This window comes from Trichomycterus rosablanca, chromosome 12, assembly GCF_030014385.1.
Source record: "Trichomycterus rosablanca isolate fTriRos1 chromosome 12, fTriRos1.hap1, whole genome shotgun sequence".
In the NCBI taxonomy this organism is placed as follows: domain Eukaryota; kingdom Metazoa; phylum Chordata; class Actinopteri; order Siluriformes; family Trichomycteridae; genus Trichomycterus; species Trichomycterus rosablanca.
The window spans coordinates 22,481,466-22,497,510 of NC_085999.1; the positions used below are offsets into that span (position 1 = coordinate 22,481,466).

Sequence of the window (16,045 nt, forward strand, 5' to 3'; positions counted from 1 at the left end):
GCTAAGACACTGTCTGCAAATGTTGCAGAACATAGCAACCCATCATGTGTTTTCTGCAAAGAGGCAGGACATGTCCTCGCCAAGTGCAAAGGCTTTGGTGAGAAAACGGTTCAGGATCGCGTCAAGTTTGTACGTGCAGAGAAGCTTTGCTTTGGATGTTTGAAAACTGGACATCATTTAAGAAATTGTAATAATAAGAGCACATGTGAAAGATGTCAGAAGAGACACCCAACATGTTTGCATGATGACAAGTTCAAAGAAAACAGAAGGTCTACATTCTTTAGGGAAGGTCGCAATTCAAATGACACAGCAAATAGCAAAGAAATAGTGGCAACAGCAACTACCAATACAGTCACACAAGAAAGCCTGAGCACACAAACATCCTCAATTATACCTGTCTGGGTCTCATCCACAAAACAGCCAGAACAAGAAGTCTTTGTCTACGCGCTTTTAGACACGCAGAGTGACACCACGTTTATCCTAAACGAAGTAGCCCAAGACCTCAACACTAACAAGGAGAATGTCAGTTTGCAGTTATGCACAATGTCAGCAAGGTCAACAGTCATACCCTGCCAGAAACTGACAAATCTACAAGTCAGAGGATACAATTTAGAGAAAAGGATCCCATTACCAACAGTTTTTACAAGAGAGTTTATTCCGGCAAACAGAATGCACATTCCAACATCTGAAACGGCGCTAAAATGGCCTCATTTAGAACAATTAGCAGACAGGATTCCACCCCCATTAGATTGAGAAGTAGGACTGCTTATTGGATATAACTGTCAACAGGCCTTTCTTCCAAGAGAGATCTTATCTGGGGAAGAAAACCAGCCTTACGCGCAGAGGACTGATCTCGGCTGGAGCATCGTCGGCAGCTCAACTTCAACACATGACTATCACGATGCAATTGGAATCAGCCACAGAATTATAGTGCGACAAGTGACACCTGCTATGCAACCATCAGCTGAGCTCAGGAGAGAAGTACACTTTGTATGCAAAACTCAGGTCAAAGAGATCATTCCAGCAGACATAATTAAGGCTCTTGAATCTGATTTCTTGGAGCACACCACAGATAAAAATCCAGTCTCTCAGGAAGATCTTCTCTTTCTAGCCACAATGAAAAAGGGCATAAGACAGAAGGAGGACGGACACTTTGAACTCCCACTTCCCTTTAAGACAGATAAACCTAATCTACCAGATAATAAACAATGTGCAGTTCATAGACTCACTTCATTAGAACGACGACTGAGGAGAAATGAGCAGTATTACAAGGATTATGTCCAGTTCATGAATGACATAATAACTCCAGGAGATGCTGAGAAAGTCCCACAGTCTGAAGTTGATAATCAACCAGCATGGTATATTCCACATCATGGAGTCTACCACCCCCACAAACCTGGAAACATCCGCGTGGTTTTTGATTGTTCAGCACGCTTCCAAGAAACCTCTCTGAATGATCATCTTTTAACTGGACCAGATCTGACTAACACATTAGTTGGAGTGCTATGTCGATTTAGAAAGTATCCAGTAGCCGTAATGTGTGATGTTCAGAGAATGTTTCATCAGTTTCACGTTGTAAAGGAATACCAAGATTACTTAAGGTTCCTCTGGTGGGACAAAGGCAATCTAGACTCTAAACCTTCAGTGTACAGAATGAAGGTGCACTTGTTTGGAGCAGCTTCATCTCCTGGGTGCTCTAACTTTGCACTGAAGCATCTAGCATCTCAAGGTCATGGAAGGTTTAGTGAAGAATCAATTAAGTTCATTCAGAGAAGCTTCTATGTTGATGATGGCCTAATAAGTGTAAAGTCGCCTGTTGAAGCCATAAATCACCCGCTCTCTGGGTAAGGTCATAGCCTCCCATGGCTTCTCCTACCACTCCTATGCAGATGACACTCAGCTCGTTCTGTCATTTCCTCCTTCAGACACACAAGTCTCAGCTCGCATCTCAGCATGTCTGCAAGATATCTCACAATGGATGTCAGCTCATCATCTAAAACTTAATCCCAGCAAGACAGAGGTGTTGCTTATTCCTGGAGATCAGTCTCCAACCCAGGACCTAGTCATTTCTCTGGATGACTCCCAGATCAGACCATCTGATAAGGTAAGAAGTCTTGGTGCTGTCCTGGAGCTGTCACATATGAGCTGACCTTCACTCCTTATATAGCCAACATGACAAGATCGTGCCGGTTCCTCCTGTACAACATCAGGAAGATTCGGCCATTTCTCTCCAGGGAAGCTACCCAGATTCTGGTGCAATCACTTGTAATCTCACGGTTGGACTACTGCAACTCCCTTCTGGCAGGAGCGCCCATGTCCACTATTAAACCCTTGCAGCTCATCCAAAATGCAGCTGCCCGTCTGGTTTTTAACCAGCCCAAACACTGCCACATCACCCCACTGCTGCGTTCTCTTCACTGGCTTCCTGTAGCTGCACGCATTCAGTTTAAAACACTAACGCTCGCCTACAAAGCCAAAAATGGACCAGCCCCAAGCTACCTTCGTGGTCTAATCAAACCCCGCTCTGTACCACGCAACCTCCGAGCCACCAGTCTCGCTCGACTTGAGCCTCCATCCAGGACTAAAGGAAGACAAGCATCAAGGCTCTTCTCTGTTCTAGCGCCCAAGTGGTGGAATGAACTTCCTCTGTCTGTCCGAACATCTGAGTCTCTTGCTGTCTTTAAAAAGCGATTAAAAACCCACCTCTTTACTAAGCACTTAAGCTGACTTGTACTTATTTACTAACATTTTGTTCCATCCTTTTCCATTTCCAAAAAAACCCCCAAAAAAACACTTTGGTTCTAACAGGTTTTAGCAGATTTGTGTTCTTCGACTGTTGTTTACCAAACTTGAGAAATGAAATGTTCACTTTGGAAGCACTTCTGTAAGTCGCTCTGGATAAGAGCGTCTGCTAAATGCTGAAAATGTAAATGTAAATTTAAATCTCGTGGAAGAGTCAAGAGCCTTGTGCAGAACAGGAAATCTTCGGCTGCATAAATTTGTATCCAACAACAAGGAAGTGATTGCTTCTATACCACCTGAAGAATGTGCCCAAATCAAAGATCTAGACATAGGGTCAGGAGAATTTCACATTGAGCGAGCACTTGGAGTTCAGTGGTGCATTGAAGCAGATGAATTCCAGTTCAGAGTCGTGGTAAAGAACAGATTCTTCAGATGCTATGCAAAGACAAAGTTGAAGATGAAGATCTTCCCCAGCACATCCTACCCCAATGGGAGTCATGGCTTAAAGATTTGCCTTACTTAGCAGCTTTGAAAATTCCAAGAAGCTATCTTCCATCCAGTTTTGGTGAGGTTACGCTCTACGAGCGCCACAACTTTTCAGATGCAAGTCTTAGTGGATATGGTGCATGTTCATATCTCCGAGCAATAAACAAAACAGGACAGATCAATTGTTCACTTGTCATGGGAAAGGCAAGAGTAGTACCTAATAAAGTAATGACTATCCCAAGACTGGAATTGTCGGCAGCAGTGACTTCAGTTCGCAGTGGTGATGTTGTAAAAAGAGAGCTTGAGATTAAAAACCTCCAAGAGTACTACTGGACTGACTCAAAAGTAGTCCTTGGCTACCTAAATAATGATTCCAAAAGGTTTAGCACAAGTGCTGATCAGTGGCAGCATGTCAGCTCTGATAGCAACCCAGCTGATTGCGCCTCAAGAGGACTGAGCACAGTTCAACTAAAGGAGTCCAACTGGTTTAAGGGACCTGACTTTCTCTGGCAGCAGAATCTCCCTTGTAAGGAGGAAATGGTGGGAGAAATAGATATAACTGACCCTGAGATTCGTAAAGCACATGTTCACACAGTCAAAACGAAAAAAGTGAATTCACTGGTGAACCGTCTCACCAAATATTCTGACTGGTTGAGAGTAGTAAGAGCTGTCGCCAGGCTAAAGAGATTTATCCGAGAATTCAAGAAACTTCAGCCAAGAACTAATGCAGCGACCAACCTTGAGGAAAGAAGAGAAGCAGAATTCTTTATCATTAAGCTGGTTCAGAAAGATGCTTTTGCTGAAGATATTCAAAAAATCAAGTTACAGAAAGAGGGTACCCTGGCCAAGCAAAACAAGCTACGCAAATTAAATGCCTTTTTAGACCAGAGCAATGTTCTCAGGGTGGGAGGACGGCTATCTCGATCAGCCTTGCACTATGATGTAAGACATCCTGTAATTCTTCCACAGAAATCTCATGTATCAGCACTGCTTGTAAAACATCATCATGAACGTGTTCACCACCAAGGAAGAGGCATGACTACAAACGAGCTACGTGCAAACGGAATATGGATTTTAGGATGTGGAAACCTGGTCTCCTCACATATTTACAAGTGTGTGAAATGTAGGAGATACAGAAAAACTACAGAGGTCCAGCAAATGGCAGATTTGCCAAAGGAGAGAACCGAAACTTCCCCTCCTTTTACTTACTGTGGTCTTGATTGTTTTGGTCCTTTCATAGTAAAGGAAGGAAGAAAATAATTAAAACGATATGGACTGTTGTTCACCTGCTTATGCTCCAGAGCAGTACATATAGAAACGATAGAAGACTTGACAACGGACACATTCATGAATGCACTTCGAACGTTTGTAGCTATCAGAGGACCTGTACGCCAATTAAGGTGCGATCAGGGAACGAACTTCATGGGTGCTAGGAAAGAGCTTTCTGATTTGCTCAAGGGAATGGATCAAGAGAGTCAACGAACACTTGGTTGTGAATTTGTAGTAAATGTCCCATCAGCAAGTCATATGGGAGGAGTCTGGGAGCGTCAAATTCGAACGATCCGAAGCATCCTGACTGCCATGCTCGACAAGTCTGCAAACAGGCTCGACACCACAACCCTAAGAACCTTTCTTTATGAAACAATGGCCATAATCAACAGCAGGCCACTAAGTGTTGAACATCTTTATGATGCTACTGGTCCAGAGCCTCTCACTCCCAACCACATATTAACTATGAAGTCATCAATTATTTTGCCTCCTCCTGGACAGTTCTGCAAAGAAGACCTCTATCTGTGCAAACGATGGAAAAAGGTGCAGTTCTTAGCCAATGAATTCTGGCAAAGATGAAAACGGGAGTATTTGCTAAATCTCCAGCAACGGCAAAAATGGCAAAAGAGCTCACGAAATTCACAAGTAGGTGACATTGTAATTTTACAAGATGACAGCGTGCTAAGAAATAAATGGAAGCTTGCTAGGGTTGTAGAAGCTTATCCTAGTGCAGATGGCAGGGTGCGAAAGCTGAAGCTACTTGTCACTGATACTACATTTGACAAGGGAAAACCAAACACTAGATCAGTTCACCTTGAAAGACCTATTCACAAGATAGTTACACTACTTGAGGTTACCTAAGTCACATACACAAAGTTCATGCCTATTGATTTAAAACTTGTTGATTTATATATATTTGTTTATGATGAAATCCCACATTTGATTTAATGAGTGATTTGGTGGGAGTGTAAGTGATTTATTAATTGATGAATGTTTCTTTATTGATTATCTCATATAATAAGTAAATATAATTTGTTAAGTATAAATACATATGTTCCCATATGCAACATTCATGCATTAGAGCCACAAGACAAAATATCGCGTGAATTGTTTTTGGCGGAAAAAAGGGGGGCAGCACTATGTGTGTGTGTGTGTGTGTGCTGTTCATATAGGTTTGATGCTGTCGGTTGTTCTGTGATACTGTTATTAATTATCAAGTTTGTCATTGTTGTCGGCGGTAACAAAAGAACTAAGGAACTGTTAAAGACTCAAGAAACCTCTCTTTATAACAAGCGGCCAACGAGGTAATTCATTTGTGATTTGTGTGATTATGTCGCTAAGTGCCATTTGTGTTTTCTTTCCGTTACGGTTATGTATTTCATATTTTATTGATGTACTTATGTATTTTCATTTACCAATAGTTCTCACGGCGTAACGGAGGCATTGATACTTCAAAGCAAAGGTTTCAAGCAATAAACGCCCGTTTTAAAGAACCGACCTGTGTCTGTGGTGTTATAAGGAGAGCTACAATATATATTTGTTATTATTAACAGTTGCAAGTTTCTACCCAGTTTGGGGCGATTTTGAAATGACTTATGCCATGTTTTAGGGCTAAAGATTACTTTTTGCAAGTTGTGATGTTTTCTTTCAACTATCAAAATTAGAACTGCAACAGTTTAGTATCTCGGTGTACTAAATGAACGTTATGTAGATTAAGGGTCGGGGGTTCTGTTTTCTTGTACTCTTATCTTTTAATTGTATGATCAGGAGGTTGAGCTATAGTAGGTATAGCCATGCTTAGGGCCTTGGCACTCATCCTAGTGGATTATACTTGGGAGGGTTTTGTGTTCACATGCTGTGTACCAAAAGGACTGCTTTGTGTTTCTGTGTATTATGGGTGTTTTTTTTTTTTGTTTTTTTTTGTCATCGTGGCTTCTATTTATGCTCCTACCTGGGACGATGTAGACTTTTTTCAAAAAAAAATTCTAAGTCTTCCTAACTTAGATACCCATTGCATTATAATCGGGGGTGATTTTAACCTGGTGTTGGATACCTCCCTAGACAGATCCTCCCACAGACAAATAGCCATGTCCAAATCAGCAAATTTGGTCCTAAAATACGCTTCCCAATTAGGCCTGACAGACCCATGGAGAGCCAGCCATCCCTTTCACACCTGGAAGGCAAGAACACGTATGTAAGAATGCTGTTCATCGACTACAGCTCGGCGTTCAACACAGTCATCCCACACAGGTTCACCGAAAAGCTCCACACCCTTGGACTGACACCGACCCTCTGTAACTGGATACTAGATTTTCTATCTGACCGATCTCAGTCAGTCAGGATTGGCACTCGAACATCCAGCACAAAGACCATAAATATTGGGACACCTCAAGGCTGCGTGCTGAGCCCTCTTCTGTACTCGCTCTTCACATATGACTGTGTGGCCTCCTGTAACACCACCAGTATTATTAAGTTTGCTGATGACACCACCGTCATTGGTCTTATTACTGGGGAGGATGAGACGGCGTACAAGAAGGAGGTAGCAGATCTTGTGGACTGGTGTCAGAAAAACAACCTTTTATTAAATATCAACAAGACAAAGAACTGATTGTGGACCCCAGGAGGAGAGGAGAACAGCATACACCTCTGTATATAGGTGGAACAGTGGTGGAGAAGGTGAAAACCTTCAAATTCCTGGGTGTGCACATCAGTGAGGATCTCACCTGGTCCTACAACACACGCCATATTATCAAGAAGTCTCAACAGAGACTGTACTTTCTAAGAAGGCTAAGGAAATTTGGCACGTCAACCAAAATTCTCAGCAACTTTTACAGATGCACAGTCGAAAGTGTCCTTACCAGCTCCATCACAGTCTAGTACGGTAACTGCACTGCAGAGGACAGGAAGGCTCTCCAGCGTGTAATAAAAACTGCACAAAGAATTTCTGGAACATCCTTTCCTGCACTACAGGATATTTATCAGACCAGGGTGGTCAGGAGAGCCCACAACATAATTAATGACAGCACACACCCCCAAAACAACCTCTTCACACTTCTGCCATCAGGTAAACGCCTTAAGAAGCATTAAGGCCAGAACAACAAGACTGACCAACAGTTTTTACCCACAGGCAGTCAGGCTTGTGAACAAACATGGACTATCACACACACAACCTACCTCATGAACATTAAACCTCATAATACAATGCACAACTGTATATCCAATGACTGCTGCTATGCATATTTGCACCTTAAAACAACTTAAACAACTTAAAAGTTACTTAAATAACTTAAAATGCTGCTATATTCTTAAACATTGCACAATTTTTCTGCACCTTAAACAACTGCTGCTATGTGCCTTTTTTTACTACCTTAGTTTACTTTTATTTCTATTTTTACTCATTGTATATAAAAGTTTTTATAGTTTAAGTTTATATTTAAAAAGTTTTTATACTAAGTCTTTTATTGTGTTAGTTTAATTTTTGTCTTTATGTATAATACTTTGACGTTTGGAGGACGAACAAAGTAAGAATTTCATTGTACAGTGTAACTGCTGGTTTTTCTGTGCACATGACAATAAAACTCTTGAATCTCTTGAATTCAAATCTTAATTACTAGATTAATATATTGGCTGTGCTCTGTCTCCTTAAATCTACAGAGTCCTCTATTTTATTATAAAACATTTTCACACACACTATTTTGCCAGGACAAACAAGCCAGGGATCCATTACATCTAGCAGGAGCAGCATTGTTGGCATAGCAGTCTCAACGTTGTGATCGCCACAAGTTTCTATGACCAAGAACCCCCAAGCTCTGCGCCTTTGTCTATATTCGGGGTGGACAGCTCCGGTCCTAGAGGTCAGAAATCAGATGCAGCCAGAAGCCAACACGCAGCACCAGAGTCTCAAACAGAGGCAGGGAGATTATTTAGTTCTAGGAACTATAAGTAAATTTTTCATGAATACTGTTTATATGCAAATAAGAACATAACTGTTTAGAAACTGTTTAGAATCTTGAATCTTGGAGACAAAAGGAAGGTTTGAAATTGGCCTTTAATTAGACAGAACAATTGGATCAAGATTGCTGTTATTTTACCCATGATTAAATTTGGACATTTGAACAATTTGGCTACATACCCAAGGCTAAGGGATGCATTTATTAAAGTAAGCAGGGGCTCTACAATGGCTGGGAGTAAATCTTTAGGTAAACGAGTTGGAACAGGATCGAGTATACATGAAGATGACTTTGATGATTCAATCAACGCAGTTAGTTCATTTTGGGAGATTGGACTAAAGGAATTTAAGTCGGATTATCTTGCAATATAAGTCACTATTATCACCCATGCTGCTCAAAGTGAATTGATATTTAACATTGGCAAGTGACACACTGACTTTAATTTAAAAAATCATCGCAGGTACAGTCAATTGGAATATTAGATTCAGTTTCATTGACATTTTTAGCTAGTTTGGACACTGTCTTAAAAAGGAATCTAGGATTATTCTTATTATTCTCTATTAAGGAACAATAATATGAAGCATTCGCTTTTATAAGTGCATGTTTATACTCAGTTAGAGCATCTTTCCATGCGATCTTATATACTTCCAGTGTAGTGTGCCGTCACTTGCGTTCTAATTTTCGTGCTGCTTGTTTTAGCGCATGTGTGTGGTCATTGTACCATGGAGCAAGCTTTTTCTCCTAAATCAATTTAGGCTGGGGCTTAACTATCTAAGGTTGTGCAGAATTCGAACTCTAAGTGTTGAGTTGCCTGATCTAGCTCTTTAGGCTGTGATGGTGATATAGTTGGTAATTCTGGTAAGCTGTTTATGAACACTGCTGCAGTTGCAGACGTAATAGTGCGCTTAGATTTAAAATGATTTACTTGCTGTATATTATTAGATAGGAACACTTCATACATTAGGAGGGAGTTATCAGAAATCAAGTAATTCTGGAGTAAAACTACCAGGTTGTCTATGTTCATACCATAAGTTAGCATTAAGTCCAAGGTATGTTTACAGCGGTGAGTGGGTCCTGTTACACTTTGGGTAATACCTATAGATTCTAAAATAGAATCAAATGCAATTTTAAGCGGATCAGATTTATTTTAATAAAGAGTATTAAAGTCTCCAACAATTAAAGCCTTATCAGTTGGCTAATAAGACTTATTTGGAAGGAAAATCTGCAAATTTGTGAGGAAATTCTGAGTAAGGACCAGGGGGTCGATAAATAGTAACTAGTTTAAACATACTAGTTTTATCAAATGGAAGAATTATTGCCTATGTCAGCAATAAGAATTTCAAATGAGTTAGTTTTAGGAGTTGATTTTACAGTAAGACCTATGTAATAAATTGTGGCTACTCCTCCTCCATGACCACTAAGACGTGGCTTATGTTCATAACTGTATCCCGGAGGAGCTGCTTCATTTAACACTAGAATGACTACAGTTACGCTTTTTTGCGCAAGGGACTCTAGCCTCTCGATCCCCCGCTCCCCTGTTGTGAGCCATTTAGTACCCATTATCATGGTAATGACCCACAGCCTGTCTACACACAAACACCTCTCATCCCCCTCTGGTTACAGCTGAACTCAATCTTAACAGTATATGCACTATATGTGGGCTGCTGGAAGGCTGTGTTTCAATCCACACACAAAATCCTACACAGCATGTAGTCCTAGTACCACAATTTTGCCACTAGTCAAATTTTAATGTAGCACACTATTTAGTATATAGAATGTGATTTGGAACACACCAGCTCTCCCATGCTCTGTATGCAGCCTGATCCAGCCTGAGTTTCATGCTGCATATACACTGATCAGCCATAACATTAAAACCACCTCCTTGTTTCTACATTCACTGTCCATTTTATCAGCTCCACTTACCATATATGAGCACTTTGTAGTTACAAAAGCAATAGACACATTGCAATTTATTTATTTTTTTATTTAATGTTTTTACAAAACTATAGGTACTATATATATATATATATATATATATATATATATATATATATATATATATATATATACATATACATATATATACAGTGTATCACAAAAGTGAGTACACCCCTCAAATTTCTGCAGATATTTAAGTATATCTTTTCATGGGACAACACTGACAAAATGACACTTTGACACAATGAAAAGTAGTCTGTGTGCACCTTATATAACAGTGTAAATTTATTCTTCCCTCAAAATAACTCAATATACAGCCATTAATGTCTAAACCACCGGCAACAAAAGTGAGTACACCCCTTAGTGAAAGTTCCTAAAGTGTCAATATTTTGTGTGGCCACCATTATTTCCCAGAACTGCCTTAACTCTCCTGGGCATGGAGTTTACCAGAGCTTCACAGGTTGCCACTGGAATGCTTTTCCACTCCTCCATGACGACATCACGGAGCTGGCGGATATTCGAGACTTTGTGCTCCTCCACCTTCCGCTTGAGGATGCCCCAAAGATGTTCTATTGGGTTTAGGTCTGGAGACATGCTTGGCCAGTCCATCACCTTTACCCTCAGCCTCTTCAATAAAGCAGTGGTCGTCTTAGAGGTGTGTTTGGGGTCATTATCATGCTGGAACACTGCCCTGCGACCTAGTTTCCGGAGGGAGGGGATCATGCTCTGCTTCAGTATTTCACAGTACATATTGGAGTTCATGTGTCCCTCAATGAAATGTAACTCCCCAACACCTGCTGCACTCATGCAGCCCCAGACCATGGCATTCCCACCTCCATGCTTGACTGTAGGCATGACACACTTATCTTTGTACTCCTCACCTGATTGCCGCCACACATGCTTGAGACCATCTGAACCAAACAAATTAATCTTGGTCTCATCAGACCATAGGACATGGTTCCAGTAATCCATGTCCTTTGTTGACATGTCTTCAGCAAACTGTTTGCGGGCTTTCTTGTGTAGAGACTTCAGAAGAGGCTTCCTTCTGGGGTGTCAGCCATGCAGACCAATTTGATGTAGTGTGCGGCGTATGGTCTGAGCACTGACAGGCTGACCCCCCACCTTTTCAATCTCTGCAGCAATGCTGACAGCACTCCTGCGCCTATCTTTCAGAGACACCAGTTGGATGTGACGCTGAGCACGTGCACTCAGCTTCTTTGGACGACCAACGCGAGGTCTGTTCTGAGTGGACCCTGCTCTTTTAAAACGCTGGATGATCTTGGCCACTGTGCTGCAGCTCAGTTTCAGGGTGTTGGCAATCTTCTTGTAGCCTTGGCCATCTTCATGTAGCGCAACAATTCGTCTTTTAAGATCCTCAGAGAGTTCTTTGCCATGAGGTGTCATGTTGGAACTTTCAGTGACCAGTATGAGAGAGTGTGAGAGCTGTACTACACACCTGCTCCCTATGCACACCTGAGACCTAGTAAAACTAACAAATCACATGACATTTTGGAGGGAAAATGACAAGCAGTGCTCAATTTGGACATTGAGGGGTGTAGTCTCTTAGGGGTGTACTCACTTTTGTTGCCGGTGGTTTAGACATTAATGGCTGTATATTGAGTTATTTTGAGGGAAGAATAAATTTACACTTTTATATAAGCTGCACACAGACTACTTTTCATTGTGTCAAAGTGTCATTTTGTCAGTGTTGTCCCATGAAAAGATATACTTAAATATCTGCAGAAATGTGAGGGGTGTACTCACTTTTGTGATACACTGTATATATATATATATATATATATATATATATATATTGTGGCGCCGGCGAGCAGGAAGGATAGCGTCAGGGCCGCGAGTGAGCTGCCTTTGGCAGTTCACTCAGTGGTTTAGGGACAGACACCCATTCATACACACATACATTCATACAACAGACAAACATTTAAGCTACTTACCCAACCCTCACCGCAGCCACCCCACTCCCAACAACGGGATACACGGCTACGGTGAGCTTAGACACCACTGCCGCAAGGCTTTCTGGGTAAAAAAAGAAAGTGAGTACACCCCTCACATTTCTGCAGATATTTAAGTATATCTTTTCATGGGACAACACTGACAAAATGACACTTTGACACAATGAAAAGTAGTCTGTGTGCAGCTTATATAACAGTGTAAATTTATTCTTCCCTTAAAATAACTCAATATACAGCCATTAATGTCTAAACCACCGGCAACAAAAGTGAGTACACCCCTTAGTGAAAGTTCCTGAAGTGTCAATATTTTGTGTGGCCACCATTATTTCCCAGAACTGCCTTAACTCTCCTGGGCATGGAGTTTACCAGAGCTTCACAGGTTGCCACTGGAATGCTTTTCCACTCCTCCATGACGACATCACGGAGCTGGCGGATATTCGAGACTTTGCACTCCTCCACCTTCCGCTTGAGGATGCCCCAAAGATGTTCTATTGGGTTTAGGTCTGGAGACATGCTTGGTCAGTCCATCACCTTTACCCTCAGCCTCTTCAATAAAGCAGTGGTCGTCTTAGAGGTGTGTTTGGGGTCATTATCATGCTGGAACACTGCCCTGCGACCCAGTTTCCGGAGGGAGGGGATCATGCTCTGCTTCAGTATTTCACAGTACATATTGGAGTTCATGTGTCCCTAAATGAAATGTAACTCCCCAACACCTGCTGCACTCATGCAGCCCCAGACCATGGCATTCCCACCACCATGCTTGACTGTAGGCATGACACATTTATCTTTGTACTCCTCACCTGATTGCCGCCACACATGCTTGAGACCATCTGAACCAAACAAATTAATCTTGGTCTCATCAGACCATAGGACATGGTTCCAGTAATCCATGTCCTTTGTTGACATGTCTTCAGCAAACTGTTTGCGTAGAGACTTCAGAAGAGGCTTCCTTCTGGGGTGACAGCCATGCAGACCAATTTGATGTAGTGTGCGGCGTATGGTCTGAGCACTGACAGGCTGACCCCCCACCTTTTCAATCTCTGCAGCAATGCTGACAGCACTCCTGCGCCTATCTTTCAAAGACAGCAGTTGGATGTGACGCTGAGCACGTGCACTCAGCTTCTTTGGACGACCAACGCGAGGTCTGTTCTGAGTGGACCCTGCTCTTTTAAAACGCTGGATGATCTTGGCCACTGTGCTGCAGCTCAGTTTCAGGGTGTTGGCAATCTTCTTGTAGCGCAACAATTCGTCTTTTAAGATCCTCAGAGAGTTATTTGCCATGAGGTGCCATGTTGGAACTTTCCGTGACCAGTATGAGAGAGTGTGAGAGCTGTACTACTAAATTGAACACACCTGCTCCCTATGCACACCTGAGACCTAGTAACACTAACAAATCACATGACATTTTGGAGGGAAAATGACAAGCAGTGCTCAATTTGGACATTTAGGGGTGTAGTGTCTTAGGGGTGTACTCACTTTTGTTGCCGGTGGTTTAGACATTAATGGCTGTATATTGAGTTATTTTAAGGGAAGAATAAATTTACACTGTTATATAAGCTGCACACAGACTACTTTTCATTGTGTCAAAGTGTCATTTTGTCAGTGTTGTCCCATGAAAAGATATACTTAAATATCTGCAGAAATGTGAGGGGTGTACTCACTTTTGTGATACACTGTATATATATATATATATATATGTGTATATATATATATATATATATATATATATATATATATATATATATATATATATATATATATATATATATATATATATATATATACACATATGTGCGTGTGTGTGTGTATTTGTAGCTATTCATGTTATTCACACTTATTACACACCCAGTTTTTCTCAGTTCTACATTTGCGACAGGTGTACTTGTTGCAAACTCCACACTGTTTTGTGCTGCGGTTTCTAGTGCAGAGCGTCTGCACCTGACACTGCGTCGTCTTTCCAGGAACAGGCGACGGATGTTGCTTTTGTGTCATAACCTTTCCCAGCATAAAACGCTGCCGAAGTTCCAGTGCAAGGCCATGTATAAAATCTCTTCTGCTTTCATTTAAACCTCATCGGGTCTAGCCCAGGTCTCGGTTAAACAAATTGCACTAAGACAGTTATCTGTTATAATTTCATTTACAATTACAGTTTTACATGCAAGTGATCTAATGTTTAGTAGTAGTTTAGTAGTTCAACTTTACTATTGTTTTTATGATGCTCGTTTAGATTAATTTTAATTATTTTAATTAAGTTATTATGACACATTTTGATATTGTTTTTGCTTACAACTGACACGGTAAACAGACACAGTCTCAATAGTTTGGGACCTAAGGATTTCAGGTGACGTCTGATGGCGACTCGCAGACAGTCAGTTTAGTCTGTTTGTCTGCTGCCTGGTCTTGGCTCTGGTTAGTCAGTTACCACTATCTGCCGCACGTGTTGAAGCTGAGAGTCACTTACATTAACAGTCTTCTCAGCGGGTGGGTCGCTAAGTGGGGAAAATCTGTTGGACACGTGCAACTGAAGAGTTTGCAATTTGAAGAGACGTCACCCAGCCCCACTGTGAGGGCTCTACTGCCGGAGTCTGGAGTTCTACATCTAAACTAGTGGCATTCGGGACTGCTAAAGCTGTATCTAAGCACTCACTAATACTAGTCTGTTCTAAAGCCCGAATGCACCCTTGTAACACTGAAATCTTCTCTGTTAGACTAACTACTAATCTACACTTATTACATGTAAATTTATCACTAACGATGGAAAGAGAATAACTGAACATGGCACACTCAACACAAGGATACAGAGCTGTAGAAGCCATAATAACAGGGAAAATATACTTAGCTTTAAATGAAGCATTGAAATGCTGTTCAAGTTGGATTCACCAGTGCTTGTGCTGTTAGTCACAAAAAACTGCTTTAATTCTGGATGAAAAAACGGCTTTAATGCTGGACGAGAAAGGTGTTAATGCGCTGGAGTACAAAAATAAACAAACAAAAAACGTACTTCGTTCGGACGCAGGTAGCTCGAGTTTCCCGGTAACAGATTTCAAGAACAAGCAGGGATTTACGCCAGAGAACACAAGCGCTTCTTTAAGATGAACGAAATAAAATACTATAAATCTAGACACTCTATACTAATTACAAGCGCAAGATTAACTTTGGCTAATTAAAAAGTAACTTAGCTAATGGCTACAAACAACCAGTTTACAGCGTGCGCACCACCAGAAATCACGTCAGTGGTTGTAGCTCTACTGTAAAGAGTTGAAAAAAGTAAGGCCAGGACTAGAACAGATTCATAACTAAGACACACACAGTACAAAGTAGAGAATTAAATTTAGTGTCAGATTTCTACATTTTCTATTGGCAATTCACCTAACTTATATGTCTTTAGACACAGAAACGACCCAGCTCACTCCACCTGGGAATCAAACCAAAGACCCTCTTACTGTGAGGCAAAAGAATTGTAAATCACAGTGTTCCCTACAAAACAAAGTTAACATAAAAGCCACATTTATGTTAACAAAGATAGAACAATACTGTGGGTACTGAGTCACAAAATGGCAAGCTACTCCTGTTCTTGGAAAAAAAGGTTCTTGAAAAAGAGTAAGTAAGGGAAACCCAAAACAAGCTGGGAATGGCAATAAACAACCACAACCCACCCCACCAATCACAGTTTTAAAAGCAGGTTGCCAA

General features: G+C 41.2%; 1 protein-coding gene across 1 annotated transcript in view; it reads right to left on the reverse strand.

The window, feature by feature from the left end:
* Positions 1 to 16,045, reverse strand: part of stxbp5l (syntaxin binding protein 5L) — a 308,382-nt gene that overhangs the window by 191,197 nt on the left and 101,140 nt on the right. The window lies entirely within an intron of this gene.